Below are 16,385 nucleotides of genomic sequence, written 5' to 3' on the forward strand. Positions count from 1 at the left end.
TTTCTAACCTGCTTTTACTCAGTTAAAACCAAAATGAGCAATGACATTCAGCATAACCGCAAGATCAAATGTCATAAAATGCCCAGTGCCTTAATTTTGCCTTGAAGGTATCACGTTTTCATCCTCATCAAGGTATAATTGTGCATACCTACCAATGTCACATCCACGGGGGAACAAAGTCGACTTTGCATTTTTACACACAACCTGAGATGCAGTCAGTGATGCTAAAGAAAACTGCGTAGGCTATTGAACACAATCAAGCTCCCGTACAATTTACATGAGTCTGTCATTGGCATTGGCTGAAATCTCACTAAAACCACAGAACAGTGGCTGACCTTGTATAAACCTTTTTCTGCTTAAGAAGTACTTGTCAAGAATAAGTTTGCAATGAAAAGACTCATCTCACTTCTCCAAAATGCTTCTGGAAGTATGCAACCGTCAGAAAACAAGGTGGTACTTTCTGCTCTGGGACTGAGGAGCAGCCAAGCAAATGTTATTCTAATAGTTCATGTTGTTACTAGAAAGAGGCACTCTGATACGCAGACTTCCCTTGAATTCTTGACTGCAATGCAAAATTTGGGGACTTGATCCTTACATACACCACAAATCACATCAAACTGTTCAGGACAAATGGAAACATACTTCTGAGAAAGCTCCCCCCCATAAATATACATATAAAATTCCTCCCTGTATAAAACTGATACATATTCATAAACCTGAATTCATTCACGTGGGGAACATTGAATATAGAACCTGATGTACTACAGCCTTTCTCTTTCCCAAAACCTGGAGCACCCTAAGGAGCTGTATATGTAATTCTACTGATTCGATAATATTATATTATAGAACTGTACTCTGTCACTGTCTGGCCAGGCTGTGTGATCCGGAGGGAGTGAATCTCTGCAGAGCCTATTTCTGTTCCAAGCAGAGGAACAGAGCTGTTAAAAATTAAGCGCTGTCGGTGTACCAGCCTTTTCTCAGGATCCAGGTCTGAGAACAAAGATGTTTCCCTCCAGCAGCAGGGCAGGGAGTCTGAAACTTGAACAATTACTTCTTTTTTCCCGCAGGACTTTCTCACTCCAGTGTGAGAGCGTGCCTCTCTTTCCAATTCCTTCTAACTCCTCGGAGAGCAATCGCCTCTTCTAATGGAAGTGATGCCAAAACTCCTGGGAGCACAAGCATGGCCAAAAGAATATAAATCCTTCTCCCACTTTCTCTCTTAATCTCCCCTAAATCCCCTTACATTATGCTGAATTAGATAACAGGGAGGGCATTAATATTTCTGCAGATAAGAAATAAGCTGCCCTCAGCTAAACAGCCCCTTTTATTTATATCCATGTGAGCAACGATCATGGTTTAGAAGATGCTGGCTTCCCTGGCTTTTTTCCTTTTTTTTCTTTCTTTTTTTTTTTTTTTTTAAACCATTTGCATATTTCAAATAAACTTGTGAAGCCGGGGACAGAAGTTATTAGAGTAATGGGAAAAGCCTGATGGAACAAAGCTGATCCAGAACGTGGATTGAGGAATATTATATAACTATAAAATGTTTCCCAAAAGCAAGTGAATAGTGCCCTGAATCTGCGGAGATGACATCACCGCCTCCTAAGAACTTAATTCCCACAGATCCATTGTATCTTATTATTATTTACAGGGAAAGCACCGAGTGAGATTGTCTCCAAATCGCACGCTGTGAGCAGCCATTAGGCTTAGGAAGCGCCGTTGCCTGTAACGGCTTCAAGAACTGGGTTTGCCGGCTTCTTTTCGATCATCGGTGCCGCCGAGATGCGGATCCCCTTCGCACCCACCTGCTCCTGCGACGGGGGCATCGGCTGTTGTTGATGGCTAGGGGCTTTCTGAGCAACGCTCAGCTGCCAGGAGAGACAATCTGAATGAAGGTGGAAAAGGGTCTTTAAATGTTTTGTCCAAGCCACAGATGGGAGCATTAAAAATGCGATTAGAAAAGTACATTTTTTATTCTCACTTGAGCTGAAAGGTTAGTCTGAACCGTAAGTATGGACGACACAACCCCAGGTAAAACAACATCCATGTAGCAGTTCAGCAGGAGCTGTTGATGAAACAATTACCAAATAAATCGCCTGAATCTGCGTTTCTGAGGTACAGGTCTGATTGTCCTGCAGTTAAATTAACGGCCAGTTGAAAGCTCAGTGCTCGAATGATTCAACAGAATATTCATTTGCCATCAGTAAACACATACAGGAGGCGTTAGATGAGAAATTCCTTGTAGCTATTGAAATTAGCACGATCTGGGCAAACTACCTCTAGTAATTTCTTTGATGAATGAAACTTTTCCTCCATGATAGGGAGCACATGTTGTAATTTTTCTGAATGTGCCTATTATTTTAAACTGTTTGTTCTATCATTGTCTCAGCAAATGAAGGGAAATGGATTGTTAGGAAATAAATACCTGTGATTATTCAATCTGTACATTTAGTAACAACAAGTGCATAATTTTCTGTTCCTGAATGGAAATCTATTCTTCTGCAATGTTTGCTCAGCGTATTCTTGCCAAATAGGACTTTTGCAAATAAACATAAAGAAGAAACACTAACCATCAAAACAAGGGTTTCCCAGTCAGATTATTACATACTTTTATTTCTGTTCAGCTAGTCACTACACCGGGTAGTCCTGCTGACATGTTTCATTTCGAGCTACGAATTGCATCCACTACTCTCAGTCTATCTCCTGCATCCAGATCGTTCTTCCCCTCACTCATCCTCATTGTCCAAGAAACGAACCTGCAAATTTCCTGTTACACCTCCAATTTCAATAAACTCCATGTAAATCCAGCTGCAAAGATTTCACAACATCAGGCAGGGAGATCATGTTAATAATTTACATCTACAGTGTTTAAGCCGTATAAATCTCTGCAGGACTGATGATGTGCTCGGCTCTGGCTTCAAACATTGCCATGCAAGGGAGCACACAGCCAGACGAGCAGAAGGAAGGTGTTTTTCCTTACCTCCTCCCAAACACTGCCCTCTCCCCTCCCTAGAGAACTCTGGTCATATAATTGATTTTTGACCAAGCCCTGGAGAAGCTTTTTTGTATAGTCAAGTGAAGAAATAGCCTGACAGACTGCTCGCTGTGTCTAATCCTGCAAATCAGGACCAATAATCGTCTTAACTCTTCAGCAGATCTATTTTTAATGAGTGCCACCCACTATCTGACTTTCGGCTCCCGATTCCAGATGTGAAGCTATTGGCTGGTGGCTAATACTGGACTTTCACTGGGACGGTATAATCCGTCAGGATTATTCAGTGAGACGCTTCCCTCTTCTTCTTACATAACCAAGGGGACCTTTCTTCTTTCTCATCAGAATCGAGTGTTTTCTAAATTCAGGCCAGAAAAGCTGTTCTCTCAACTCACCCACTGCACACTGACATTTATCCATTTATAAATACAATATACTGAACTCAGATAACTACACTCCTAATTTTAGGGCTTTCTGCTTTTCAGTAATTGTAGCAATTAAATCTCAAACAATAATACATTTAACTTTTCGCTAGATTCACATTTTCCTTGGGAAAAAAACCCCAAATTTTGATCATAGCCTAAATCTTATATAATTCTTCAGGAGATGATTCATAGCACAATTGCATCGGATGACAACTGCATTTTGAAAGATACACACATAGACATTAATGTTGTCTGCCAGAATATCAATTTTCTTTGAAACGTATAAACTCACACTGACTGAAGGAAGAAATCTGTCAATGTTTTTAAAGTTCAATATGAAATACCTCCGTTTCGACAAGAACTGAGTGGGAAGATTTTTCCTGTTCCCTGAAGAACTGTAAGATTTTGGAAATGTTTCATGTTATGCATCAGGACAATCTATCAACACTTTGAAAAATCTTCAAGGAACAGAAATCAGATTTCTTGTCATCGGTTCTGTGCAGCTGAAATGTTTCATTCTTGTAATTTGAAAAAATTGTGTTCCTATTTGAAACCATTTCAATTTTTTGAACTGGAGATATCTAAAATATTGAAATGAAAAATTAATGTCATCTAGAAAAACACCACTCCTCTTATTTTGAAAATGATCTTTAAAATACTTAAAAATTAAGGCAAGAAATTCCTTTAAAAAGTCATTTACCAAAGGAAAAATTCTACTAATTTAAGGTAAAAAGGACTATTTCTTTAGGAATTAATAGGTCTGTGCACTCAGTTACCTGCATTATAGTGTCTGAATTAAAATAGTCAACTTGAATAAGAGCCAGGGAGAACTGCTACACCTTGGCATTGCATTACCAGTGCAATATCCAGGGGAAGGCAGGGAAGAGCGGAGGGCAGCTGGCTGTGTTATCTGTTTAATGAAGTGGACATATGTTTCTACCCAGGAATCTTACAAATATTAAATATTCTTCACGGTTTAATTAAGGAAAATACTGCTACATGATTTTATTTTATGGAAATCGGAAGTTTACAGAGACAAAAGCTGTCCCCATTTTGACTGTAATGGGTTTGGATTTTCCTATGACTCTCTAAATTCTCAATCAAAAAAAAAGTGGGATCTTTTATGTACAACTTTCTTAAAAGAAAATATTTCTTTAAAACACCCACTTGATAGATAGTCAGAAGTATAAGAACCAAGGGATTTCACAAATAGAAGCATTAATGAAATATATATGTCTGGGTTTGACTTTTGTAATTGGAAACAGAAAGCATTTCTGTGATTTCTTGACTGCACCTGTACTGCGTCTTTCCTTCCCATTTTCCTTCCCATTCTGTCCTACCAAGTGTTTCTGCAGTGACCTCCCATTGCTGATGCCAGCCACAGACAAGACCCTGCAGATGTCTGACACGTGCCCTGCCCACCCAGAGCTGCTGTGAAAGCTTTGCGACTTGACCGGTGGGTTCACTCACCCAGCCAGGGACACAGACAGACCGGGTGATTGCAAAAATGTGTTTCCTAGGAAACCAGAAAATCCTGAAAATGCAATATCGCTCGATGAAAACAGTTCATTCAGTGATTTAAGTACTTCCTCTCGATTTAATTTGATCGCAATGACAATTTTTTTTTTTCATTTTGACTCTTTAAGTAGAAAAACCCCCTCATTTTACTTTTATCCACATTTTTAATGCAACGTCACAAATAGTTCATAGGATTTGGGCAAAGATACAACAAAGATTGCTGGCATGACTGGAGATTGACATTTGATCTCTTGATCTCCTAGACCAGTGCTTCAACCTTTCTATAGATGATTAATTTGAGATATTTTTTCATAAATCCCGTGGTTCTGGTTGAAAGTTCAGGCTTTATCATTACCGTGTTTCAATGATTGCGAGGGATTTCAAATCTATGGCATGTACGTAGCAGCTACCACAAATCAGCCACACAGATGAATGCAATGAGATTGCTCTGCGTGCTTTGTCCTTGATTGTCTCTACATTACAGGTTTGGAGATTTTTTCAACTCGCGCATTTTTTAAAACATTTGGTTAATTTTGAAAGGCCAAGTAAAATGTTTTCTCATGCTTTGCATTTAATGTCATTTGAACAAAGGCTGGAACAAACAATTATGAGATGCAGCAAGAGATTACGGGTGTGCAATCAGTGCCTGCTTAGCAAGTCTGGCTTGGGAAGAGCTGGAAGCAGACGCCCCGACTCTTGTTGTTACAGTGCTGTCTGAACGAGGTATCACATACAATATCCTTTGTTACTTTAGGACAATCCCTAATGGACTGAATCACTACATCACTGTAATCTGCTTTAAAATGAGAAATAGCCATAAACATCTGCTGCATCACCGTCCAGTTTGGCTTTACTAAACTCTTGGGTGTATTGCAATGAAGAAGACACCATCTGCTGCCAAGGTCTTGCCCTTTCCATCTTCTCTACTAACAACCTCCAAGAACAAGAAAATCCATAGAATGACTCGGAAGTAGAGCAGGACTGAGACCAGAGCTCAGCGGAAGATGTCACATTGCATGGTAGGTCAAAACATCCATGCAGTCGCTCACAGCTACCCACATACTCCCACATAAACACATGAGTGTACTCGGAGAAGCTCTGGCTGCGGAGTCATCCCACAAACATCTGTGCTATGTGCTACACTTCCTTCTCCAAAGGATCATGGTGATATGGGTCATATTTGGAGGAAGCTAATTGACGGCCCTGAGCTGAGGGGGATGAAAGAAGACTGACTGTGAATCAGTACTATGAAATAGGAATAAAAGCAACTCCAGTTGCTATATATATCGGTATGTTCATGTCATCTTCTTGCTTATTTTTCTGCTGTGAAAGAAAATAAACTATAGGAGATCCATCAGCAGCTTTTTCTGGCTGCTTCCAGCTATGCTGTTAGAAATATAATGGATTTGGAGAACGCATAATATTTCCTGACCTTCCCAGTCAGGCTCCAACCCCAGTGAAACTCATGGGCAAGAACAGCAAGTAGCAACATAGACCACTTTTGGGGTTATGAAAGGAAGACCCTTTGCCCTCACTGGCCAAAGATTTTCCCCAGCATTTTAGTTTAGCCTCAAACATTCATTCTTGATCCTGGCATTTTCGTTTTCCAGGGACTTTTGCCAATGATAGACCTCAAAAAGTCTATCAGGGGCATTACATTGTAAAAAAAAAACAAAACCAAAACCAAACCACCCAGAGAAACTCCTCAGCAAATTGTCTTCTAAAAAAAACCCCTGTTATCTATACACTGAATTAAAAATAAAACACATGCATGACAGCAAAAGAGAGAAAGGAATGAGTCACTTGCCTTCGCTGTTTGGCTTCTTGTGTATTGGCTGCGTTGTGCAGAATATACTATTCGACACCCCCAACAACATTTCACTTTCACGGACCTAAGGGCCTTAGGATTTCAGCAGACAGTTCTCACACAGTTGTTTCAGTCTTAAAATCTCTCTGCTAAGTAAATTTACATAATCCAGTGACAGATTGTACTCTTACTGTGTAGACAGAAGAAATAATCAAGTACAGGACAGAAAATCCCAGACGCTCATATGACTTTACTGCCAGAGAAACCAGTCGGTTTCTTAAATTACAAAGAACATGTCAACAAATAGCAATAATGTAGTGAACTGTGGCACGGAAGGGCTCGATCCCTGTTCTAACACAGTACTTGGCTTGTCCAGCTTGGGTGTAATCTTCTTTCATCTTTGTGGTCAGAGAAAAAGGAAATGCAAAGTTGGCACAAGTCTTGCAGAAAGATTTTGGGGCCAACAGAGATGTGTTTCATCTCTATTTCATCTCTCATTGCATATTTCTTTGGTAGTTAAGTGGGATCAGTTGTGGAAGGAGGATATTTTTCCTTCTAGTTTTCCAGAGGCTGATTCTTTTTAAAATAAAGGTCTGTTTTCATATGTTACAGCTCTCTGGCCCGGTAGCACATCCATAGCACAGGCAAGGCCAGTGGCTCCATGCCGGGAAAGGCTGCTGCAGTGTCTTGGTACCAAACTCATTCTGCCTTCCCGTTGAGGAAGTCAAGCTGATGGGACTCTGCTCCCTGCTGTGTATTTCTCTTAATTACAGTGAAACCCAGACCACAACATATTATATGTTTCAAGTGTCACCTTACAGAAATCCTCCCTGTGTTAGCACAGGCTCCCCAAACCCTGTGGAAGAAATCTGTCTTGTGTAGATGATGAAAGACAGAAATGGTAATGTTGTGCAATTCAACCTCCTTCTCCACGGAAGTCAGGGGCCACCCCCAGAGAAGCCGCCTCTCTTCTCCATCATGCGTGCAAGAAGGGAATTGAAGCTGATCTTAGCAGACCGAGTCGTGATGAGCATTTCAGCCCAAGACTCTGAAGTCTTGACTTTGCTGAAATAGGTAACGAAGCTCGCAAGAGCTTAATGAAGCTGAATCTCAGTCCAGTTCACTGTTTTCCAAGACTAGGGCTATCACATTAGTCCGTGGTACTTGTAAACAAGAGACAGTTTCCCACAGATAAAACCTTCAGTTGTTAGAGCCAACAGACCGGATTACCTAGGTAACTCTCCTTCTCTTCTAGATAAGCATGTGAAATAATAGATGAGCAGATATTTCTGCTGTTCACATTTACAAACAAACTGGCATTCATCATGTTGTCCGCCCCTGCCTTACAGTCACTGCTCTACGTGTGAAAGGCACATTCATCTGTCCAAAGCCTCCAGCCTGTTTGGATGGAAGGAAAATTTAAAAAAAAAAAGCCAACTATTCTTCAGTGCAAGGGTTTAGGACATGCTGATACAGGTGTGATCCTTCATATCTTGTGGCAAATCACGGGCTCCAGCTGTCCTCCAGAAACGGGAGGGAGGTCAGTGCCTCTGGGGCAGATACCTGGCACCTGATAGATGCTGTTCCCTAAAGAAACGAATTGGGAATGCTTTCTTCTGGCCACCACTGACTTTGTATTAACATCTACCTTCCTCCCCATGTCCTGCCTGCTTTTTGGCATTTATTTTGTAATGCTGCCTTGTTGAACTTGGATGGCTGTAGGCTTTTGCAGCCATAGGCAAATATTAGCAGATCTCTCTTTTGTTTCTATCCAAACTAATTTTTTAATACTTTTTAATTGGGCTTTTTAGCATAATGTCACAGAATTACATTTTCATCTGAGAAATAACAAATATTTTAACAGGTTTTGTCTCCCTTGTCTTGTTTGTCATTCCTTGATCAGCAATACCTTACTCAGTGCCTTATGGAAAAGATGTTGCAGAGAGGTTACTGCATCCCTCAGACACTTTCAATGTTAATTTTTTTTTGCCTTCATTTTTCTCTATCCTGTGTGATTTTTTTTTCCTTCTCTTTTGACTCGGTTTCCTTTGATTTTCTGTCTTCTTTCTCTTTCTCCTTTGTCTTGGGCTGCAGGTGCCCTGCAAGTCCTTCCAGCTGCTTTTCTTTTTCAAATCCCTGCAGCTGCAGCCAGGAAAAGAAGCAGGAGGGATGAGAGTCCTGCGGCTGTGTGCTGGGAAGCAAGAGGGAAGCCAGGAGCCAGAGGTGGGCAATCCGACCGAGGACTGTGAGGGACAACAGCCTTGAGAAACAAACACCCTGTGACCGTAATTCAAATACATAGATAAAAATTATAACCAGAGAAACTGAGGGGGCTGAGGGTGAAAATTTCCATTTAATTTCAGTGCCTCCTGGACTCCTCACTCCCTTAAGATCCTTCCAAATTGAGTTAAATCTTGTGGTCCTCAGGCAACTGTCCCACTGACTGTTACCAAGTATCCTGCTTGCACACCCCCCGAAGGATGCGTCAGGCCCCGTTTCCACAATGAAGAAGTGATTTATTCCAAACTGACACACCAGATGGACATACAGACCTCCAAAGATGTTAATTCCAACACCCGTCCTCTAGTTTGTTTGAGGCAACCACAGTAATGAAAATAAATGCCTCGGGCCTGACAGAAAGCAGGCGTTTGATTACATTAACAGCTAGCCAAAAGTGGTAACAAATTAAATAGCCATCTGAGATATTAAATAATAAACTCATGTATTCTGGCACAAATTGCCATCTGTGGCTCGCTCACTGAGGGCTCAGTCTTCAAAGGCACTGAGCGCCTTAGCCCGGATCCAGGAACGCATTGCGAGTGAGTGGCTGGTTTTAAACACGTGTAGCAGCAGCGAAGCCCAAGGAACAATTCACATAATGAACATTAAGCCTGTACTTAACTACTTTGCTATGATAAAGCCAGAAAATTCAACCAAACATTATATATATATATGAACATTTAAAATATATGTGAACAAGCACCTCCCTAAGCAAAGCAAGTGATGAGTTACTTCAAATTTGCACTGTTAGGAGTAATACCCTGCAGTAGATACAGATAGCCAGTATTACTTTACAACAGTTAACATTTAAACTTGAAACAATAAAATTATGTAATTCAGAGAAAAGATTGGATGTGAACTGCCAATATCATTATTTGAGCAGACCCCACAAGCAATGTTTCTCATTAAGGGTGATACCACGTTTCTGAGGTTCACAAGCTCCAGTGTAAACCTTTGCTCTGCACAGCAACGTAGTTGAAGAAAGATCAGTTCTGAAACAAAAAATCCCACTTCTTGAGGTCTCACAGGTGTTCAAGTTCCCTCTACAGGAGGCAGCTTTGTGGGAAAATATTTCAGCTAAAGCCATTGCTGCTAAATAAAGGGAAAAGCCAGAAATCACCAGCTCCACCAGTGTAAACTACCTGCCCGACCTGCAAGTAGCATTTTAATTGCAGCATCATTGTACAGAATATATGTTTTAAGATTTCACAGCAGCAACAAGATTAAGCCATGTAGCCAGTCTTCTCAATTTTATTTTCCACTCTTTGGTGCCTTCCCCTCTTTGTTTAAGTTTCAGGTCCAGTAAGTTGGTGGTTCTGAGCATTTTAGCCTATATTTAATTAGATTTAAAAAATCAATAAAAAAAAAATTCAGCAGTCAGACTTCATGGTTACAATGAAAAGATTTAAAATGTAGCCTAAATATGTTTTTCAGAACAGGAGGTACAAGTAAGAGAATATCTTCATTTTTTTTATAAACCAGTAGTAATTTAGGAAGCTTAATTTGTGATTTAATGGCAGGTGTTGGCAGGTTAAGCACCTGCTCCATCAATATCAAATCCTGTTGGGTCATTTGACTTGCTGACTTAAATTTAAGTACACGAACAAGTACATTCCTAAACCAGAGCTGCTGGCAGGAAATATCCCAGCAAGACTGAATTTTAAGGTAATTGATCTCCAAACCTCTCCAACAAAATTCCCTGCTCTATTTGCCTACGCAGTCAAGCTGAAAGAAATTCTGTATTAGAAAGATAAGCAATTGTAGATTTTGATCATCGTTTCAAGCACTGAAGAGGAAATTGCAAACAACTTCCAATAGCTTCAATACTGAAAAAATGTTCTTTACATCGGCGGTGTGTTCATTCCATATTTAAAATCCAGTGCTCTCTAGTGCAAATGCCTTGTGCAAGTGCAAACGTGACATTGCACAGACATGCAGGGGAATAACGATTTGTCCAGTAAGTGCCCATGGCAGATGCTTGATTCCCTGGGAAGCTGTGACCTCAAGTGAGAGTGGACAAGGGACCGTGCTGGGTGCTCAGTGCGTGAGTGTCTGTGTGTGCTCCTGCAACACACTGGGTCTACTGAAGCTGCAATTAATGAAAAGTTATTAGTCATCTTGCTGCTGTACGCTCTTCTGCCACCCTGATTGTGCACATAGATTCAATAGCGCCTTACCTGATGGCCCTCTTTCTGCCATCCTTCCAAAGGAATGTTGAGGAATGTGTTTCGCGGTGAGTCCACACCCGCTGCCTGCTCGTTCACTCCCCACCAAGGAAGAACTCCTGTTCGCTGTGAGCAGAGTTCCACATCTGCAAACATCCGTTTCTGTTCCAGCCCAGGGACAGCTGATCCCAGTGGACTTGTGCAGAGGAAGGCTGGCAGCTGAATTATGGTGTCATGCAACACATGAAATCTTCCTTTGACTACGGGGACAGACCAAACTCCCCTTGGCTCACTGATAAATCCACACGAACTACAGAACTGTCTTGTGTGTCAAAACATCTTTGGGGTTCCTTTGTACCAATTAATACTATAATGCTAAAATATATTTATAGTACTTTCATTATAAAAGCTTTGACAACCTGACCCCTTTGCCTGTATATAACTTAGGTCATTGGTTTTACTAACTTTCTGCACTCATCACTCTCTTGATTATCTTCTGCTACTTCATCATGTGCTTTATGGTGTCATTAAGAAAATAAAATAGTAAGACCTGCTAACTTTGATGTCATCCCCTCTGGCTTTATATTTAATTTCCATAGAATTAAGTATAATGTTTAATTTCTTTGAAAGGTTGAGAAGATGCCTTGAGGCAGCCTATGGGACAAAATCTTTCTTTGTTATAAAAAAACCCCACAGTGACTACGCTGCACGTTTATCATATCACCAGGCAGATAGATGATACCAGGAAATGCTGGTCCTGCAATTTCTCGTGATCCCATGGGCAGAGCACTCAGCACAATTTCATTTTTTCTATGCTGCTGCCTGGTTTTTGTTTTAATAGGTGGCCACCAGTTCCAGATGTCTATAAAAATTAGAGCATCTGAGTAATTCAGCACTCCCGAGTACTAGTACCATGTAAGCAGAACAGATGGCCAGTCCTACAGCCTTGGACGTACATTCTCCTGACGTGTGAGATGGAAACTGCAGCGCAGGAAAAGTGAGGTATCAGGCTTTTTATTAGCTTTATCGGGTGACTGACATTTTGCTGGAAGACAGTCAGGCTATTTCTGGTTGCCATGTGTGCTGCTGCTCATACCTAAAATGGAGATGAAATTGTGGAAAGATGTGAAAACTGTCATGATGCAGCAGACAACAGGATGAAAGTCACTGGGCTGGACAGATGATCATAGAATCACACCTTTTTAATTTAATATTGAAGGACATCAGGACTATCAGCATTGGCAATGAGTGGACGCATTCAGCTCCATGACAAAATAACCAATTGGTTCCATACAAAGAAGCGGTATTATACAAGCAGCAACAAATGATAGTAAATATCTAAAGAGATGCTATGGGCTTCTTGCACCTAAAGAAAAGCTGTAGACCGGTAGACATATAAAGAAATAATATCTAGACAGGCAATCAGCTGTCAAGATTTTAGAGCCTTGGTACCTCTCATTAAATACAGGCCTAGAGCCAAATTTTCTCCTAACTTTCATATTATTGAAATAAAAATGACAGAAAAATAAATTCAGCCCTGCCTTAGGTTTGTGATTTAGCGGCTCCGATCAGTAACAGTTTTTTCACAAAACCTTTCAACATGTCTGCAGAAAGAAAATCTAAAATTGTGGCTGCACTGGTTTAGTCCATGATTAAGTAAAAACATCTTTATTCTCAACATAGTTATATTACAAGAACAACCTATTCTCTGATATATTACTAGAAGCACACGTATTTGGATAATTTTCATACTCTAAACTTCACAAGAATCAGATAAAAAGTTGCTGCCATGCTATTTTTATCTGTCTGTCCACATAGCAGGGGTCAGTTGGGATCTTTGCAAAGACGCTGAGCTGTATGAGTAAAAGCACCCACCTCGTGCGGTGGCTCAGCTTTGCAAGGCAGGACTGCGTTGCCGATGCTCCTTATTGCTGCCTTTCACCTTGCGTTCAACTCACATCTTCAGCTCACTGAAGTATTTGCTTTCTCTGGGAAACCGTGTCATATCCTACCCGTGAACTGGTCAGACCACGCACTGCTCGAGGCACTACAATGTTTATATGTAGAAAATTTTTTATTTTTTTTCCTGCAAATAACAAAGCTGTTATGATATTTACCTTATTCCTTCAAAAATGTGTTGCATTGATAATATAAAGTACTGCAGCAGGGTGACATAGTGACAGTAACTTCATATTAACATTCCTATCTGGCATGTTAGTCCAATTTCCTTTAATAGTCTAACAACGGGACTAAAATGTGCGTTAAGTCACCTTGAGGCAGGGTCACATCTACACAAGTTATTTGCACAAAACTCTGGTTTCTAATTTTCTAATTCTGAAGTCTTCTGCTGGTTTTATCTCATACTCACTCTAAAAATTGTACACTTTAAACGAAAAGCTTTCAAAGTTAAGTTCCTCTGCTATATTTCCAGAAAGGACGACTCTCAATCTTCCTCCAGTGCTCACGTTAAAGTTGTGTTGACATATGAAATGATGCTTTGTGTTGTCTTCCATAAACGATGGAACCAATATGCAGGTTAATGTCTTTGAGGCTGGGAAAGTGAGAAGTAAGTGTACCCCTGAGAGTGCTTCCAGATGCAGTCACAATATACATTCTCGACAGGATGGGGGTCAGTTAATTTTATAAAGATCATTTACAATCCAGGCGTTTTCCTGCCAGCTATTTTGTGTTCAAAAATTATTACATCTATTCCTAACTGCAGTAATATTTTATGCAAGCCAATCCCTGCTTCACAGATTCAGCATATTACTGGGTTGCCCGAACTGTTGCAAACATCCTCAAGGGTTTGATCCTTTCTTAAGTTGGGATCAAAATGTTTATTATTTCTGAAAGTGCAGGATAAAGCTCTAGTTTTGCGGCTGTGGACCCCAGACTGCTACGCAAGGTGCTGCACACCACCACAAATTCCCACCTTTACAATCTATTTTGGTAGCTGTAGCCCAGGGGTATAAAGAATATTATAGCGTGTCTCTTGAAATAAGAGGAGAGCAATAAAGCTGATGGGAGAGCTGGAAAACATCACTTACAAGGAAAGAGTGGAACTGGGAATGTTTCGTCCAGACACTAAAAGAAGTTATAACAACCTTAAGCTACACGAGATGATTTTTGCTGACTGCTCTTCTCTTGCAGTTCTCCCTACCCACTGGTGATGGGCAGGAAAGAGCAGGCTTGAATTGCAGAAGGGAGTTTGAAAAGGAGGGAAAAAGCCAACAAATGCCTTTCTGCTCTTTGAGAGAGTTCAGCACCGGCAGCGCAGGAACGGATCAATACGGGACGGTTTTTGACATAATTTGCCATTATGGTGAGGGAGGGGGAATGGCCAGCAAGGGGATCAACTGAGGCAAGTATCTGCTAGAAATGGGATAGAAATAGTTCAGACCTGCTTTGGGATCAGGATTATGTGGCCTCTAGAAATTCTTCCCTTCCCATTTTTTATTACTCTGTGTTAAGTATAGGGGGAAGATTTCTGCAGTCCCTCTAGGCAAAGATGATTCTGTGACCGCTCAAAGACAACAGTATTTCTCCCAAGGAGAGTCTCACCCAGCAACGGGGGATACAAGGGTTGTGTCAGCTGTTCCTGTGTTCCTCAAGGAAGTAATTCATGTGAAGTGCAGCATTAAGTACCTCCTCCCTTGTTCTCTTAACAAACATGGTTGTGGTAAAAGCAAACTGTTAGGTACTCAGAGGTCTGTGGGACAGTCTAAAACTAAAATGCTTTACAATTAGACTTATCTCCTACTTATTCCAATCCACAAATAATTTTCAGTCCCACCTGATGTTTATAAACCTCCACAGTCACACTGTTTTCCATCCTAATGAAAACAAATACAGTACATGCACATTTTCTCCCAGCATGTGTATTTTTTGCCAGCGTGTAACTTATGATCTGGGTACTTGCCAGGCTGCTGGTGTTTCAAAATTTTTCGCTTTCCCCTTGTTCTGTCCCTCTGAGGTACAAACGTTAGGCTGAAATTATAATCTAGGTATTTTGTTTTGTTCCATTACGTCACTTATTTTAGAAAGATATCCAAAGAAGGAGGGGGGAAAAAAAAGAAACAATTATTTTTTTTTTATTTGGAGCACAATGTACTCTTCATCTACCTGCTTCTTGCTTTCCATTTTACAATTTTATAATGTACTCTTGATATAATACATGAACAGACACAACAAAATCCCGTGGGAGATTTATAGCAGTGAGAAAACTAACCACCGAGCAAACTTGCAGTGAGAGCAGTGAATGCTTTGGGTGGGCACAAGCTAGTGGGATTGACACGAGACCTATGGAATCCGTTTTGTGACCCTGTTACACAGATCAGGACAGATGCTGTGGATCCCTTTGGTTATAAAACTCTCCCCAGTATTCACATACACACAGAGGTACAGAGGCAGGAATTAACAGTTCTGTTAATGGAGCAAGCTGAAGTTTCTCAGCTTTCTCAGAGTTCTTAGGGACAGGGCAGTATGGATGCTTGAAATAGCGCTAATGCTGGGAAAGAGTCATATACTCTGTATTGTAAGTACTTAAATTCTAGTATGCTGCAAGAATACCATGTATTTGAGAGGAAAAATGTTAGCTGAATCATGCTCCGCAGAAGCCTGTTGACAAGTAAGAGAGTGGCCTCGTCAGGTATCAGATGTAATTATACTTCTTAGAGCAAGCTGTAGTCACATGACTCCGTCGTTCCAAACCTACAGTGATACGCTGAACTGGAAATGAATGCCTGGGCACCCGTATTATTCCTTGTCATTGAAACAAATGCTTTTATATTTAATTATAGCAGAGACCTCTCAGAAGAACGTGTCAGGCACAGAGAAAGGTAAGGATTAGTTTCTTTTTGCTTAATGAGCACTCTGTTGCCAGTGTCAGGTATACGGAAAACCAATCTAGAGATCAGCTCCACATACAATACGGGCCAGTAGAAGTAAGTTAGTAGTAACCTGAAGACAGCTCGCTGCCCTGTGCAGAAAGACAGGCTGTAACTGAGCAGTTTTAGTACTCAACGGCGCAGTAACTGGTCATCTTGTTCCCTGCTTATACAGCTAGAGTCTGCTTTTCCTTTTTCCTTTACAGATCTTTTCTTAAGCAAACAATAACGGTTAAAAATATAACCCCTTCCCCTGATTTCAAAGAAAAATTAGCACTAAGAAATAAAACACATTCTGAAGTTATTGCAAAG

Source organism: Balearica regulorum, chromosome 13 (assembly GCF_011004875.1).
Source record: "Balearica regulorum gibbericeps isolate bBalReg1 chromosome 13, bBalReg1.pri, whole genome shotgun sequence".
NCBI classification, from domain to species: domain Eukaryota; kingdom Metazoa; phylum Chordata; class Aves; order Gruiformes; family Gruidae; genus Balearica; species Balearica regulorum.